The sequence below is a fragment of the Python bivittatus genome, unplaced genomic scaffold, assembly GCF_059951505.1.
Source record: "Python bivittatus isolate LINGU-HERP-01145 unplaced genomic scaffold, Pbiv_v1 ctg000220_np1212, whole genome shotgun sequence".
NCBI lineage: Eukaryota > Metazoa > Chordata > Lepidosauria > Squamata > Pythonidae > Python > Python bivittatus.
Genome location: NW_028277048.1, coordinates 41,031,065 through 41,045,899, shown reverse-complemented (window position 1 = coordinate 41,045,899; position 14,835 = coordinate 41,031,065). Strand labels below are relative to the sequence as shown.

Below are 14,835 nucleotides of genomic sequence, written 5' to 3'. Positions count from 1 at the left end.
TCTGTGTTCATATTTGAGCACTATTACTACTCATTATAAGAAAATCATAAAGAAAAATGATGCGTGGAAATACGTTGGATTAATTCTAGGGAGACATTTTCATTACACTGATAGATAAAATTTCCCATCACATAACTGTAAATACATTTTAAAAGTAGCCAAAACATTTTTGGTCACTGAGGTAAACAACTCACTATAGAAACAAGGGTAAACTCAAACCTTAGTGCGCTGAGGATGGCACACTATATATAATATTCCTAATGAAGGAATATTACTCTGTAAGATAGGCTGCCAGATCAGAATGGATATATTTCCTGCCATCAGATGAATGGATGCCACCCACTTATATGCCCAAATTGTTTCTCCACTTGCTTTACAGTGTCTGTGGGGCCTTTTAGCAGAACTTACTGAATTGCTAGGATTGATTTTTGAGTAACAGTAAACTCATAAAAAATTCCTTGGCAGGAGTTCTGTGAAACTTCATTAATGAAACCATCTTATGCATATTTACTTGGAAATAAGGCAATAATAAATCACTTCCCTATTAGTAAAACAAAAACACCCCCCCCCCCAATGTGGATATATCCATGTAGTAACTGAGAGTCTAGCCCAACTCAAGGGAGATTTGACTTGACCTTTTGTTCCCTAGTAAGTACATTTAGAAGTACAATCTAAGAAATCTGTTTTATTTCTTAAGAATATTTTAATAGAGAAAGTATCATGCATCTAGAGCAATAATGCAAAATACACATTTTATACAAAATCTCATCAGAAAAATTTCAGTTTTTTCACATAAAAATCCAGTCTTGGTTACCCTAAGAAATCTTTTTATTCCATTTCATGTTGCTGTTACTGATAATTAAGAGAAAGAAATCCTCCCAATCTATTGCAAATTATCAAAAACATACTGATAAATGAAAATGTATTTCTGCCCATTCTTGATCTTTAATATTGAACTAAAATATAAATCCCAATGACTTAAATTTTAGGAGGTCAAGATGTATTAAAGGATCTGCTGAGAAAAGTGTGTTCACACATCCTACATCAGCTTAAAGTACTCCCATGAGTGGTTTAAATTATTGCAAAACGTTGCTGCCACAAGCAGTGCATTAGATGCCAATGAATTCCAGCTTCATTAGAAACTCCTCGTCCTTTGATGGAACTACAGTTCCCAGTCTCCTTGGATGTGAGCCATAACAGTTAAATAGGCTTTAAATTGATTTAAAACTGTAATGTAGTCTTGCCCTCTGTTCCTCAGTCTGACTCCTGGAATTAATTTCATTGTTTTTTATAGCACTGATCTTATGGGAATAATTTTGCTACTCTTATCAAGTTCACAGTGTTACAAGCCAACTATGCCAAGCTTATTCATTGACTAATGGTGTTCTGCATTAGCATGTTGTCCTTCCACCATGTTTATATTAATTACTTTAGGATTGCTGAGGTTCTTTATAGCAGTTTGAACTTGTCAAAAAAAAAAAATAGAGCCTTTCTGCTGTTCAGCCTCATTGCTCAGCCAAGTACAGCAGTTTATTATGTTTATTTCACAAACAGTGAGATGAAACAGGAAGGCAAAATATGGCTTGTCCAATTACAAAACAAGTCCAGTGAAGCGGGGACAAATGGCTCAGGTCCAAGCCCATTTCTGGGGCAATGAAGTCTTGATTGAAGCTGTGATTTCCAAACGGAGCGTAGTCCAGACACTGTTGTGCTGTGAGAGGACTGAAGTGTGCATAGAAGCCTCTGAATGGGATGCGTCCTCAGTTCTGTATACCCATAGAACACCCGCGCGTGATCAGTGAAAATGGCAATGGATATTCCCTGATGTAGCTCAGCTGCACTTGACAATTACTAGAAAACAATCCTAGTAATCGTAACGGCACAGTTCTGTCTCTGAAAGCACCACTTCTGAAGCATGACTGGAGAAAACCTCACAGCAGTTCGGCTGCTCCACAGCTGCAAGGCAGATGGGGCCCCCTGTTCTTGAAGCAGACCAAGACAGACCAGTGCAGCCTTCTTCAGTGGGCCGCCTCCAAGATGCCACTGTTCATGCAACTTTACTACAGCAAAAAAATGTTGGGCAACATGGTAGTACCACTACAACCTCAAGTTATCCCACATCCTCCCCATATGAATGTTTTTAAAGCATCCAGTCATTGCATATTTGGCTAGAGTATTATTCCTACAGACTGGAGCGGTTTCCTGTACTTATGAGAATCGCCCCCCCTTCCATACTATGACCCTGTCCAAGAGTTGTATACAAAGCATTCCATTCTGAGGAGGGCAAAGATGGCCAGTGATCGGCCCGCTTTCCTTGGTTTCATTCACAGCCTCTCTGGGAAACCTTGTGGCTGGAACAGGGCAGTCATGGGGGCCGGGGGCCGGGGGTGGGGGGCGGGGGAGAAGAATTTGATGAGCTCATAGATCTTGGTTGCTTTGGCGGGAATGAAAGGTCTGGGCTCTGAGAGCAGTTTGGCTAATGGAACAAGTGAGGAATGCACAGCTGCCCATCTCCTTTTACGAGTTTACCGTAGGCCTCACTAGAGATGGAGCAACAGAAAGTGAGTTGCTATGGAGATGTACACAGCACTTTAAAAAAGCCAACTCTGCCTCCCCCCATACATACCAAAATGCTTTCCCTCCTCCTCCTCCCCGTTGCTTCCACTGCAGCAGTACATACTCTCCCACTACTATTAAGAGCTTCCATTTCCATGAAAGGAGCCGGTAACTTGAATACATGTGTAATTTGTATTAGGTCAATCCCTTTACTAGGCCTCTTTCTCTAGTTTTGTCTTGTGTTTTTCAGCCTTCGAGTCAGTCTTGAGTCCTGGCAACATTTTTTGGAAGTGGGTTGCCATTGCCTTTTTCCTAGGGCTGAGAGAGAGAATGAGACTGCCCCAAAGTCACTCTACAGGCTTCATGCCTAAGGTAGGACTAAGGTAGGACCTCCAGTTTCTAGTCCAGTGTCTTTAACCTATTACACCAAACTGGCTTCCTTTTCTCCCGTTTAGGATTCCTCCATTGGACATCCAAATTTGGGATCCTCGAAGTCACACAAGAAGCAAGAGAGAGATGCCAAAATCCTTACTAGAGTAGTATCTTAGGCCAACCAGAATGTCACAGAATAACAGAGAAGTTTTTGAATTATCCAGAGTCTATTACTGAATGGTAGCAAAGCAGAAATGTTTGCCTGTTTGTGTGTGTGCATATACTGAGGGGGCAAAGAAGTGGGGAAAAGTAGATTTCATGCCACCTGAAACTGGGGCTCTATTTTCTGATAGAATCTGCCCAGCTGCTCAGTAAAATGATTCACTTTGACTTTTATTTACCATTTTTCTTTGTTTAGCTTTGTGTATGAATCACCCCACCTCACCATGGCATAAACTTTTAGAGCAGTTTCAAACCTAAGGATTAAACATCATGGCTTCCCAACAGAGGAACCATCAGAATGGCAATCCTCTGAAAAGTCACTTGAGCAAAATATAGCAAAGGCACATCCACACCCCCTCCTGCCCACAGTTTTCAGGTGATTTCTCTGTGAATTTATTTAATTGGTTAATTAATTAATTAATAATTTCTGTCTCTGTGGCAGCTGACGTGTGCATAGTGTGTGGTTGTTATATGCATTTAAATTATGTTCCATGGCAAGTGTGAGTGCTAGCGACACTAACTCAGATACTTCACAAAAAAGAAGTTCCACACTGATTACATCACTATAGTTATTTGGAGTTTTTTTTTTTTTGAAAAGAGGACAATTATAATGGATTATCTTAAAATGCTTTTGTATGACGTACCATATTTTATAAGAGATCCAGTTTGGTGTAGTGGCTGAGGCACTAGCCTAGAAACCGGGAGACCATGAGTTTCAGTCACGCCTTAAGCACAAAGCCAACTGGGTGGCCCTGGGCCAGTCGCTCTCTCTCGGCCCTAGGAAGGAGGCAGTGGCAAACCACTCCTGAAATCTTGCCAAGAAAACTGCAGGGACTAGTCCAGGCAGTCTCCAGCAGTCAACACTGACTCCAAGGCATTCCCCCCACCAAAAAAAAATTAGTAAGGAAAGTGTTGTACCCAACTGTATTTCATCCCATATTTAATACTCTGTTTCTTCCCTGACCCCAGTAGGGGAAATTCTGCTTCTTGGTATTCTTTGGGGAAATAGCTCGCTACCCAAGTGGTGTCAAAGAAGATTCTGTTTCACACTGCAGATGTGATGCTGCAGCAGTAATTATACATTTACTCTCACTTCTCAAGACTCCCCCCTTCAATTTTGAGACCTAGATTCTAACTGGAATCATGCAGGCCAGAGAGATTTGCTTTTGAATTGATACGTACACGACAGCACACAGCAGCAGTACGCAATAGTTTTTTTTTGCATGTTACTGATGCCATTAACTATTTTGTAACTTCTCTAGATTGTCTTCATGTTCTGAAGCTCTCAGCTACTTTCAACATGGTGCTGATATGCCTGCAAATCTAGAACCTACAGACAATACCTTCAGCTAATCATTGTTCTGAGAATAATGAATTCAGAGAGTGTCAACCAATCAGTGTTCACTCTATTTAATTTCAAGCTGAGCAATCATGGGTGTTTGCCTCCAGAGCTCCCACGTATTCTGTGAATTAATGAACATCTCTTCACAAAAGGAGAAGCAGCCAAGTTCCCAGCATGCCTCCTCCCCCTTCTACAGTCCTTGCATGTGTTCAATTGTATTTGTTTTTTTTTAAATTTTAAAATACAAATTAGAAAACACAAAACCAGTAGTCCAGTTGTATTTGTGTACGTTGGTCTGGTGGTTTCAAAGCATTCCAATAGGCTACTATGGAACTGGATGCAAAGGAAGAATGATTTTTAAAACGATTAATAAATGTACTAGGATACTGCAAAAGCTTTCTGTTCACCGTGCTGTCACATCTGCCCTCTAGGGTGAACTGTGTGCTAGTGGAATTGTGGCAAGCCCTGTGAAGTGTTGCACTCCAGTAAAACTTGAGAGAGTAGCTTGCCAACAAAATTCAATTGGAGCATTTTTCCCTGATAGTTAAAATTGCAATGACTTGCTACTAAACTGGGCAAAATGAAACACTAACTAGAAGTGTGATGGAAGTCTGTGTTATTCTGTATGTATTGAATAAAAAGAAACCAAGTGACTTCAGAGCAATCATGACTGAAATAATTGTTGAGAAGAATACAATCCATTATGTCACCATAGCACGTGGGCAGGTAAATCCCCTTTTTTGATTGCCTTGAAGGATCACAGCCCGAACAAAGAGAATGTGGTAGAGCGAGGACTGAAAGAACAAGGATGATTTACAGTAAATAGCCACTTGTGGTTCAATCCTTTTCTAAGCTTCTCTGGGAAGTTGTGTGTGAAGAAATGCAGGCACAAAGATGATCAGTCCCTGAAATATGGGAAGCTTTATGCTCCTCCCTTCCTTGACCTATTCAGTGGGTTATCCCTGACTCAGGGACATGCAACCAAGAGCCGGAATTGGACGCAGCTGGAAATTATCTTGTGCCTTGACTGGGAAACAATAAATTTTTACAACTATATCACAATTACAGAGTCTTGTTTCAACAGAATATGCCATATATTCTGGTATTTCCTATCCTGCCGGAATATAGGAATTGCAGTATTTGATAGTAATTGTGATGGCAACAGTTGGTCTGATTACTTACTTAGAGTACAAGAACTTCCCTTCAGTTCACATCCTTACTTCATACTGTGCATTTCTTTGGCTGTCTGCAAAAACATCTGAGTAATACCTATGAGGGAGGAGCTACAAAGCTGCAAACTGTCTTCCCCTTCCAAATCTGCTCAGGCAGCATAAGCCTAGGAGCTGAAAGGCCACATGAGGCAAAATTTCCAGTAAATGGGGATCACCCACAAGCACCACAGAGGTCTAGCATTTTGGCCAAAAGGCTAGAGGGACTGAGTTTTCCAATACACTGTAGCTGAACCAGAAATAAACCAAATCAGTTCTCAGATACAGGGTGCAAGTTGAAGCCAGCTTTGAACACAAGGTTGTTCAAAGCTGGCTTCAAACTGGTACAGAGATTTTGCATGGAAATGCTAATTGTTAGAATGAAGGCTCTTTCAACAGCCTTCAGTTTTTACAAGTGGAATTTTATAGAGGTTTAATTATAGTATGTGCCTGCAATCAGGAAAATCTATTTTTCACAATCAGTGGCAATATTCTCAATCAATGGCAGTTGGAAATTTGGGGCCTTCCGAATCTTGCCAAGTGATTCCCTGTGACTCCAGCCACTGTGGCTAATGGTAAGGGATACTGGAAGTTGTAGGGCAGGAATGGAGGACCATAGATTTCTCTTTGTTCTGGGGCTGTACAAAATTTAAGAAGGAGAAAGATTGTACAAAATCCCTTTTAGGGGTATGGCTAAATGTGTAGCCATAAATAAAATTCGATGTTGAAACATTAGCTAAACTTTTGAAGCCAAAGGTTGTAATGGCAAAGTCTGGAATGAAATGGGATGAGTTTGGAATGACATGCTACCTCCTTCAGATATTCTTAGTACTAGCCAAGCATTTAACAGAATGAAATAGGGATATCCCTATTTTAAAAATAACATATGAGTGAGAAAACACTCCAAATGGCATAAGAGCACTTTCTGTTATTAGGTGTGGACTGTTGAAGCTAATTCTGATAGTATAATAAATAGAGATGTAAAAACTGTCCGGGATGGGCATTTTGGAATCAGTCAGGTCAAAAGAATTTGGCTAATTAAACTGCAAATGGCAACACAGCTATTTGGTTCACTGAACTCGTGTAACATTGAATGGGAAGTCTAGCAATCACAGCACTGCAGCAGGAATGGGACAGGTGTCACTTCAGAACTCTGCACATTATTTCTGGGATCTTTCCTCTGCCCTTTCCACACCTGTTCTGTCATAGCTCAAGGGGAACAGTTAGAAATAAAACAGATCAAAAACAGCCCACAAGCGGGCAGAGTCACAAGTAGCACTTTTGCTCCACTTCCTTTCCTTTTTTTATATATGGAATAAATGCCAGCTTCCATATTTCACCATGTTCCATGATAGGACCAGGGATGTTGGGTTGTTGGGGTGGGGAGGTAAAAAATCAATATGGTAGCTGCAACTATGCAATCAAAATCTTGCTTCTTTTGACTTGAGTCATTTGTGTGGCTATCATATTGACTTCCCTCCCCCCTTCCTAAAGATGACATGGATGAGGCAGTGATGTGTATGTTGTGGTCCTTTCATTTCAGGGACATGGTCTGTTAAGCTCTTTCAGCCCATTATGCTATTTTGCAGTTACACTATTTCACTGTTATGCCATTTCATGGTTACCCCATTCCACTGTTTCCTTGTTTTTTGCCTTTTGTTAAATCAGTAGTACTGGCAGAGTAGTAGTAGTCTAGCGCTGTTGTGCAATTCTGATAGAGCATCAGCACAGCACTGCTATGACCAGCTCTTGAGGGAGACAACAGAAGAATGGCCATAGCTGAGTAACAAGGGACCAGTGGGGAGGGCTGTGTGACTGCAACAGTCTGAACACTGCTCTGATCCTGATTTTGCCTCTGACAAAATGGGTGGCGAAACATAGCAGATTTTGCGCACCTTCTGGTTGGTTGTTGTTGGCTTAATGGGGAAATGCGTCCTAAGCATTCTTCAGGAGCAAACTGAGCTTTGGGACAGTTCATACAGTCACTCCTTTCATTCTCCAGTTCCTCCCAAGCAATCTGAAACTGAGCTGCAAATATCTTTATTACTATTAGCTTCAAAATACAGAGAACATGGAGATTGCCATGACCCAATCAGCACAAAAAATGCCATTCTCCCCCACTTCCAAGCAAAAAAGGGGAAAAAAATTGACACCCCCCCAAGTTGTTATACTGGGAAGTTATGTGAGAGGCAGTATTACATATATCAAAAGGAGCCATCCAGGCCACTTAGCCACCCTAACTCCATTGCATATAAAAGAAAGGAAGATGTCACACTAACATAACTGCAATTTTGGAATCTGGCGCTTTTCCAAATACCACTAACTGTGGCTGCATGTTGATGTAGAGGCTGGAGCTGGTGAGGGAAGTAAACTCTGAAAGAAGGCAGGCTGCAGGAATTGCACTTGCAGAGGCAGAATTGATCCAGACTGACAAGGTTTCCTTCTGTTTCCTCCTCCTCTTCAGCCCAGAACTAGCTTGTATGCAAAACATCAGATTGTTGGTCTTTTTTAAAAACTGCAATGCGATTACCTTGAAAAGAAATGACCTGCCTGGGCTAGGAGTGGGAGACAGGGAGAAGTAAGATTTCTCAGTGGCAGGAGAATGGAGTGCCCACAAACTTTGGCACTGTAACAACAACAATAAAAACATCAATAATAGTAATAATGGAGGAGGAGGAGGAGGAGGAGGCTGGCTTTGCTCTGTTTTCAAGTAAACTTCTGCAGAGACAGAAAAATCAACTCAGCTCATGAAAGCCACACATTTTATCTGACAAAGTCCTTATGTGAACGATGCCCTTATTTCTTCTAAGTGCAGTGTTTGGTTTCTACCACAAGCTAGGCAAATTCAAATACAAATGTCACAAAGAGGTCATCCCTCGTGACTCTTCACTTATTGTGTCCAGATGCCACCTACTTCTGCTTACCTCACTGTTGTATCTTTTTCAAGTAACAGGGAAGAGGATATATTTCACCTGGGGGCATATATGAAGTTCATTTATCTTTGTCCCTGAATCCAAGTTCTTGCTACATCGCCTCCCATAATGTTTGTTTTTTCCCATCCCATCCTCAGGAAAGACCACTCCTTTCCCTTAATCTGATTGTATAACTTCCTCTCTAAACAGAGGGTATGCCTATTATCAGTGCCCAAAGGTGTCGCGTCATAATGAACATAGATTAGAATAAAATGTATCTCGGGGAAGGGCTGGTGGTTGTTAGCGGCGGTAGAAAGGAACTGCTGGCTCTGAAAACAAGGGCGAATTTAAACAAATCTTTCCATGTGATCAGATGTGTTTGACAGATTAGATTCAAGTTGAATGTTTGTAAATTAGATCTGTCACAAACACATCCTTGCTGCAGGAAGGTCCATCTTAGAAGGAATTGCCTGCTTTGTGTGTGAAAGAAGGAGAAACACCTGTGTCATCTGAACTTTTTGGTAAACACCTTCATGGTATTTGAAAATCTGCTCTTGATTCATCAGGACGATATTATAAATCAGTCAAAAGATTCTTAATCAATTTAAGTGATTAATCGACTAAATTTGCCAGTCCTGTTTATGACTAATTCATCAAAAAAAGTGCACCAACTTTCTTGTACAGCAGCCAGCAATTTACTATTTGTCTATCTGATTTTAATGGGATTTATTCCCACATGTTGAACTGTAGCCTTCTCTTTTTCGGTTTTGCTTCTGAATTTACCTACCTTGCGTTAGTCCTCTAACAATGTTTGTGTATGTATATCTTATATTAATTTAATTGTTATTTATTAATTAGTTGGCAACTTAGAGATACATTTTCACTGTTAGAAACCCTTGAAGAAATATATACCAGAGATTTTTAAAATTATAGATATGCAGACTGATAAAGTATGAAGGGATGCGGCAAACAGCATGGTTGAGCTGAATCTAAAGGACAGCCAAACTGTTTCTTAAACCTCCCACGAAACAGCATTAAAAAAAATTCTATATATGTATTATTAATTTGTAACTGGTGGGTCATGCAGTTGGGGGGTTATAAGTGGGTAGCAGCAGCGCAGTCAGTCTTGCTCCCCCATTTTGTTTTTTTAAGAGAAGGAAAATGCCACAGAAGCTGGTGAAGTACTCATTTGGAGTTATTCTCTGATGGTTAGGAAGATACATGAGGAGAACAAACAACAAAGAATCTTATGATACTTCATGGCTTTTTCCAGAGCATATGTTTTTGAAGTTTAAACTCCATTTCAGCAGATATATTAGAAGGAAAATCTTAGAGAGAAAAAGAGAAGAAAAGGAAGGAAGGAAGGAAGGAAGGAAGGAAGGAAGGAAGGAAGGAAGGAAGGGAGGGAGGGAGGGAGGGAAGGAAAGAAGGAAAGAAGGAAAGAAGGAAAGAAGGAAGGAAGGAAGGAAGGAAGGAAGGAAGGAAGGAAGGAAGGAAGGAAGATGGGAGGGAGGAAGGGGGAAACATACTGTGATTAAAAGTGAGTTTTAGATCTAGAATAGTTGAAGAACATTGTTCTGCATTCAGCTTCTACAATCTGGTTCCCTATCAGCTAGATCTGACAGCAACTCCTATCCTATCCCTCTCAATGAGATGCTGAAGCTACTGGGAATGATGGCAGTTACAGCTCAACATCTGAGGATACCAGGTTGATGGCGCTGTTTTACCCTGTTCAGTGTATACTTATGGTTCAAAATTTCACGGGCAACTTAGAATATATTATTAAATATTAATTCCTTCACTTAATGGCTATTGGTTTAATTGCTACCATATGTTATACTGTAACTTCTGAAGGAAAACTGTAGGAGATGGGTACAAAGCTTAACTGTTCATTAAAGCATGAGTTGTACATGGTATTATTTTGTCAAAATATATATCTTCTAATCCTTATCAATATTCTTTAGTATTTCTATTTATATGTACATGTCAGTGCAAGACCTACTTTTCCCCACAATAACAACCCGGTGAGATAAATTGGACTGAACCCAAAATACTCTGGAAAGCACCTGTGGCTGGAAATGGATAAGGACCTGGGTTTATCTGCTTCTACCACCCTGGCTCTCATCATGCTTTTTATCTAGGCTCTGCCATGCTATCTAACTGTTGATGAAGTCTGTCACAACTAAGCATGCCTGTGCACTGAATAAAGGTTTAGTCATGCTTAAAGTAAACCCACTGAATTAGATGGGGTTCAGCTTAGTCATAATTTAAGCCCTCTTGATTTCAGCAGTTTGGGCTGAACCTGGATGTAAACCTCCAATTCCTGTCAAATGTCCTTTTTTTCCCTTAGTTTTTGAGATATTATTGAAATGCAATTTTTGGCCCACCTGCTCATTTTTGGCCCACTACTCTTCTTCTGCTTAACAAGAAGCATATGGAACATTTTACCTACAAATATCATGACCAAAGAGTTTTTTTTTCCTGTTTAAAATGCGTTGTCAATCAATCTTACATTACAAAGTCATATATAAAGTGTCATAATGCCATTCTTTTCTGGACATAGATCTGAAATAGTTCCTCATCTTACCGCTGGCGCTTCTGGGCTTTACAAAATGGCACCCCAGATATACTATAAAACTGTATTTCCACAATTTCAGGTTTTGCCATGTAATGGTTCATCTGCAAAGGCAGTCATGAAATTGACTTCAGTTCATTCTCTTCAGGAAACATCAGTACACTTACCTATATACATACTCATCTTCCCTTCTGGGATCAGCAACACATCACAACGTTGGCCTGGGCAAACCATGGGAGTAACCTAATGTCAGTTTTGCTAAAAATTCAGTATAATGGAAAGTGGATAATGAATGATGAGTATATGGTTGATTGACCTGAAATTTATCACCTTTCTGTTTCTTTACTGAATTTGCAGCAACATTCAAATGTGCTTGTGCTAAGCAGTTCAGGATCTATTTTTTGATCTTTGAAAAAGCTTCTACTCATACATAATTCTGGCAAGTGCTTGTTTCACATTCTCCGAACACTGGCTGACAGGAACTGGTTAATTGTGTAAAGCACTAGATAAGGGCTGTGCATCCTGCATTTGGTGGAGATACTTTCCTGTTGGGACAGGGTATTTCCTGCCAGTCAAATTAGGGCTGATTGGCTGAAGTTTAGTTACTATGCTCAGCTGAGCAGGTCTACCCGCTACCCCATTCAACGGTTTTTCCCCATGGTGATATAAAGTCTACAAAAGCCAGAGGTTGAGAACTAAGGAAAAGAACACTCACTTACGGATACAGTCACTTAGTTCCCTACATTATGCAGAACTAAAGACATTTCTGGGGTAAGTATGAGACTTGAGAAACTTCTGCTTAAAGTTGGCTGCTGGACCAGAAACGTCACTGCTGACTGGAGGATGTTCCAAGAAATGATCGGCATTTGCAAACCTTCCTGGACTTTTTGAATCAGTAGTACATTGCAGCAGGATGCTTTGTCCAGAAGCAAACAGCTGGAAACTGTTCAGAAGGCAGAGGGGGAGAGGCTGGTCTGGTCCAGGATAATACAGCACTTGAGAAGGAACATGTACAATTCCTCTTCCCAACCCCCAGCCTATTCAAGGAGAATCTAAATCCAATCAAATAATTTTGGCAATTGAGTCCACTCCTCCTTTCCTTGAATTAAAAATCACAGTGAATTCAAGCATACATAATTTGTTTCCGTTTCAGATGAAATGCTGTACAATAATGTTAAAGCTGCTTCTGGGGGTGGCTCTGAAATCCCAGAGAGTTGCAGCTGGCAAGCTAATATAAGAGGTATAAGGCGTAGAGGACAAGATGTATTTTTTTTTTTTAACCAATCCAAATCATGGCAGTGGGTTTAATTCTGCCTTCTTTGTGGATCTGTATGGGGAACCCTATAGGTTCAGGTGGTAAGAGCTGGTTTTGTTTGGCAAACAAACAATGAATGGATTGTGGTGTGGTCGCTGGATGAAGCAAGCCATAACTGAAGTTCTTTCATATGCTGTGCTGTCCATGCTGAGTGCCTTCCGAAGGGTCTACAAACTGTGGGTCTTCCCAGCTCTCTCCCAGATGGGTTGATTTATTCATCCCCCTCCATTAATTCATTTCCATGGAAAATGGGCCCTCCACCTCAACTTTCCATGACTGCTACTACACCATAGATGGCAGCTGGAGTAAGGGAGATAGAAGGCCTCTCATTTCCTGGCACAGGCCAAAGAATAACAGTGATATCCCAGCCTTTAATCCTGTTGCTGTGGCAACCTAGATCTCAGCAAGGAGAGGGGTGTGGGCCAGCCAGGATCAGATGGCACTGACGCTGGGGATGTGCCTCAGCAGAGCCTGGCATAGTGCCACCAGCTTTACTCGGGCTGGACATTCTTGACATAGCTCTGACTCAACTAGGAACCACTGATTCCTGGCAGGGCTGGGACAATAGGCCAGAGGGCCGGGCAGGGGCATGGCCAGGAGCCTGTACAGTCCTCCTTATCTTTCCATTTATTCTGCTGATGGAAGATGCAAGTTTAGAATTATCACAGTCCTTCTACAAATGCAGAGAAGAAGGTCTGGATTAGCCCCAGGCTCACTTGCAACTGAGCCTTGTTTTGCTAGAGGAGGGCCTATGCTTCCCTTGGGACAGTCTCCCACTTTTCTCCTACAGCTTCTGTATATTTTTAACCGCTACATATCAAGCAAAAATTCCATGGGTGCAATTATCTCTGGCACAGAGAGGCAGTGTGAGGATAGCACATATCAGGTGACTTTCTAACTCTCATTCACTATTTAAAGGCAAAAGAACCTTGCCTGAAATAGAGGTGACAAATTTATGGCCTTTGCCAAAGGCAAAGCAAAACACGATGCACTTTGAGCTGACTTATTTTTTTATTTGTGTTAGGTTTATGGGATGCATTCCCTTTTCCCAGCCTGGTGCCCTCTACCAACCAGACTAGTGGAGGATTGGAATAGTCTGAACACTTCTGGGATCTTCTCTTTTCCTTCACCCCAAAAGAATGTATTCCATTCCATGCTATGGTTTATGGAGGAGCTGATTGATAACCCCTGAAGTGTGTTTCCAGATTTTTTTGCACCTAGCTTTCATTACTTGTGGGATATACACTTATCCATGTATTCATCCAAACTTCATCCACCTCTGTTTTCTCCTCCATTATTCTTGTTTACCAACAACCCCCTTTCCAAAACAAAAAACAAAAACCATTCAGCTAGAAAAAGATCCATTTTGCTTGCTCAGAGAATCCAGAAAAAGAAGTCTGCCAAATTGTATTATGTGGTAATCCATATGAGGTAATGTGACATCCTAACATTTAAGGACTTTATATCTCTGGCCTTTTCCTGGGATGAGCAGTCCTCATATATATATGCATGTGCAACGTGGTGGGACAGTATGTGGGAACAGTATGTGGGAATGACCTTGGGAGATTGGGTCCAGAAGTGCTGCCTAGGGAATGGTCAGTTAAGAGACAGCATAGTCCACAGCTGGATGGTGGGCAGGGAAGAGGCTCAGAAGAGACCCTCTCTAATTTCTCAGGAATAAAGGAGATGGTGGGAGAATTGTACTTTCAGACTTGCAAGATTCTGTTAATGTAGCCTTACAATAAAGTAGAATTAGCTCATCTGTTCATGTTTCCTGTCTGGTCTACCTGGTAAGGCTGATAGATGCTAAGAATGAGGATTTGGTCCATTATAACAGGAATGGAATGGAATGCTTTGGGCTGACCAAATGATTAAATGTCCTGTTGCTGTGCTGGGATATACAACAGACCATATTGAGTATCTGTGTACACCAGTAGCCATTTCATAAAATAAATGGAAAAGCTACATGCTTAAACATACAATTGTGTGTTACTTTTTTTAAAAAAAGAAAAAGCATGCTGATGGAAAAGACACGTACACGCTTGGGAAGTGGCACCAGTGAAGAAAAGAACATAGAGATAGAGACATACGCTGAAGAATACTGTAGAAAAGGAGAATATTGTTTAGGGGGAATAATTTGTGGGCAAAAATAAATAAATAAATAAATAAATAAATAAAAAATTCACACTTGGTGAAACCAGGGTTGACTCAATTTTAGATAAAATAACTGTGAAAGCCTGATGATCCTCTATAGCAGTGTTTTGCAACTTTAGGATGAGTGGACTTCAACTCCCAGGATTCCCCAGCCAGCCATGCTGGCTGGGGAATTCTGG

General features: G+C 40.9%; 1 long non-coding RNA gene across 1 annotated transcript; it reads left to right on the top strand.

Annotated features, from left to right (window-relative positions):
- Positions 1-2,719: 2,719 nt before the first annotated feature.
- Positions 2,720-4,680, top strand: LOC148216330 (uncharacterized). The gene is made up of 3 exons (XR_015795776.1): positions 2,720-2,928; positions 3,012-3,526; positions 4,413-4,680. It is a non-coding gene; the product is annotated as an uncharacterized LOC148216330 (long non-coding RNA).
- The last annotated feature ends 10,155 nt before the right edge of the window (positions 4,681-14,835 follow it).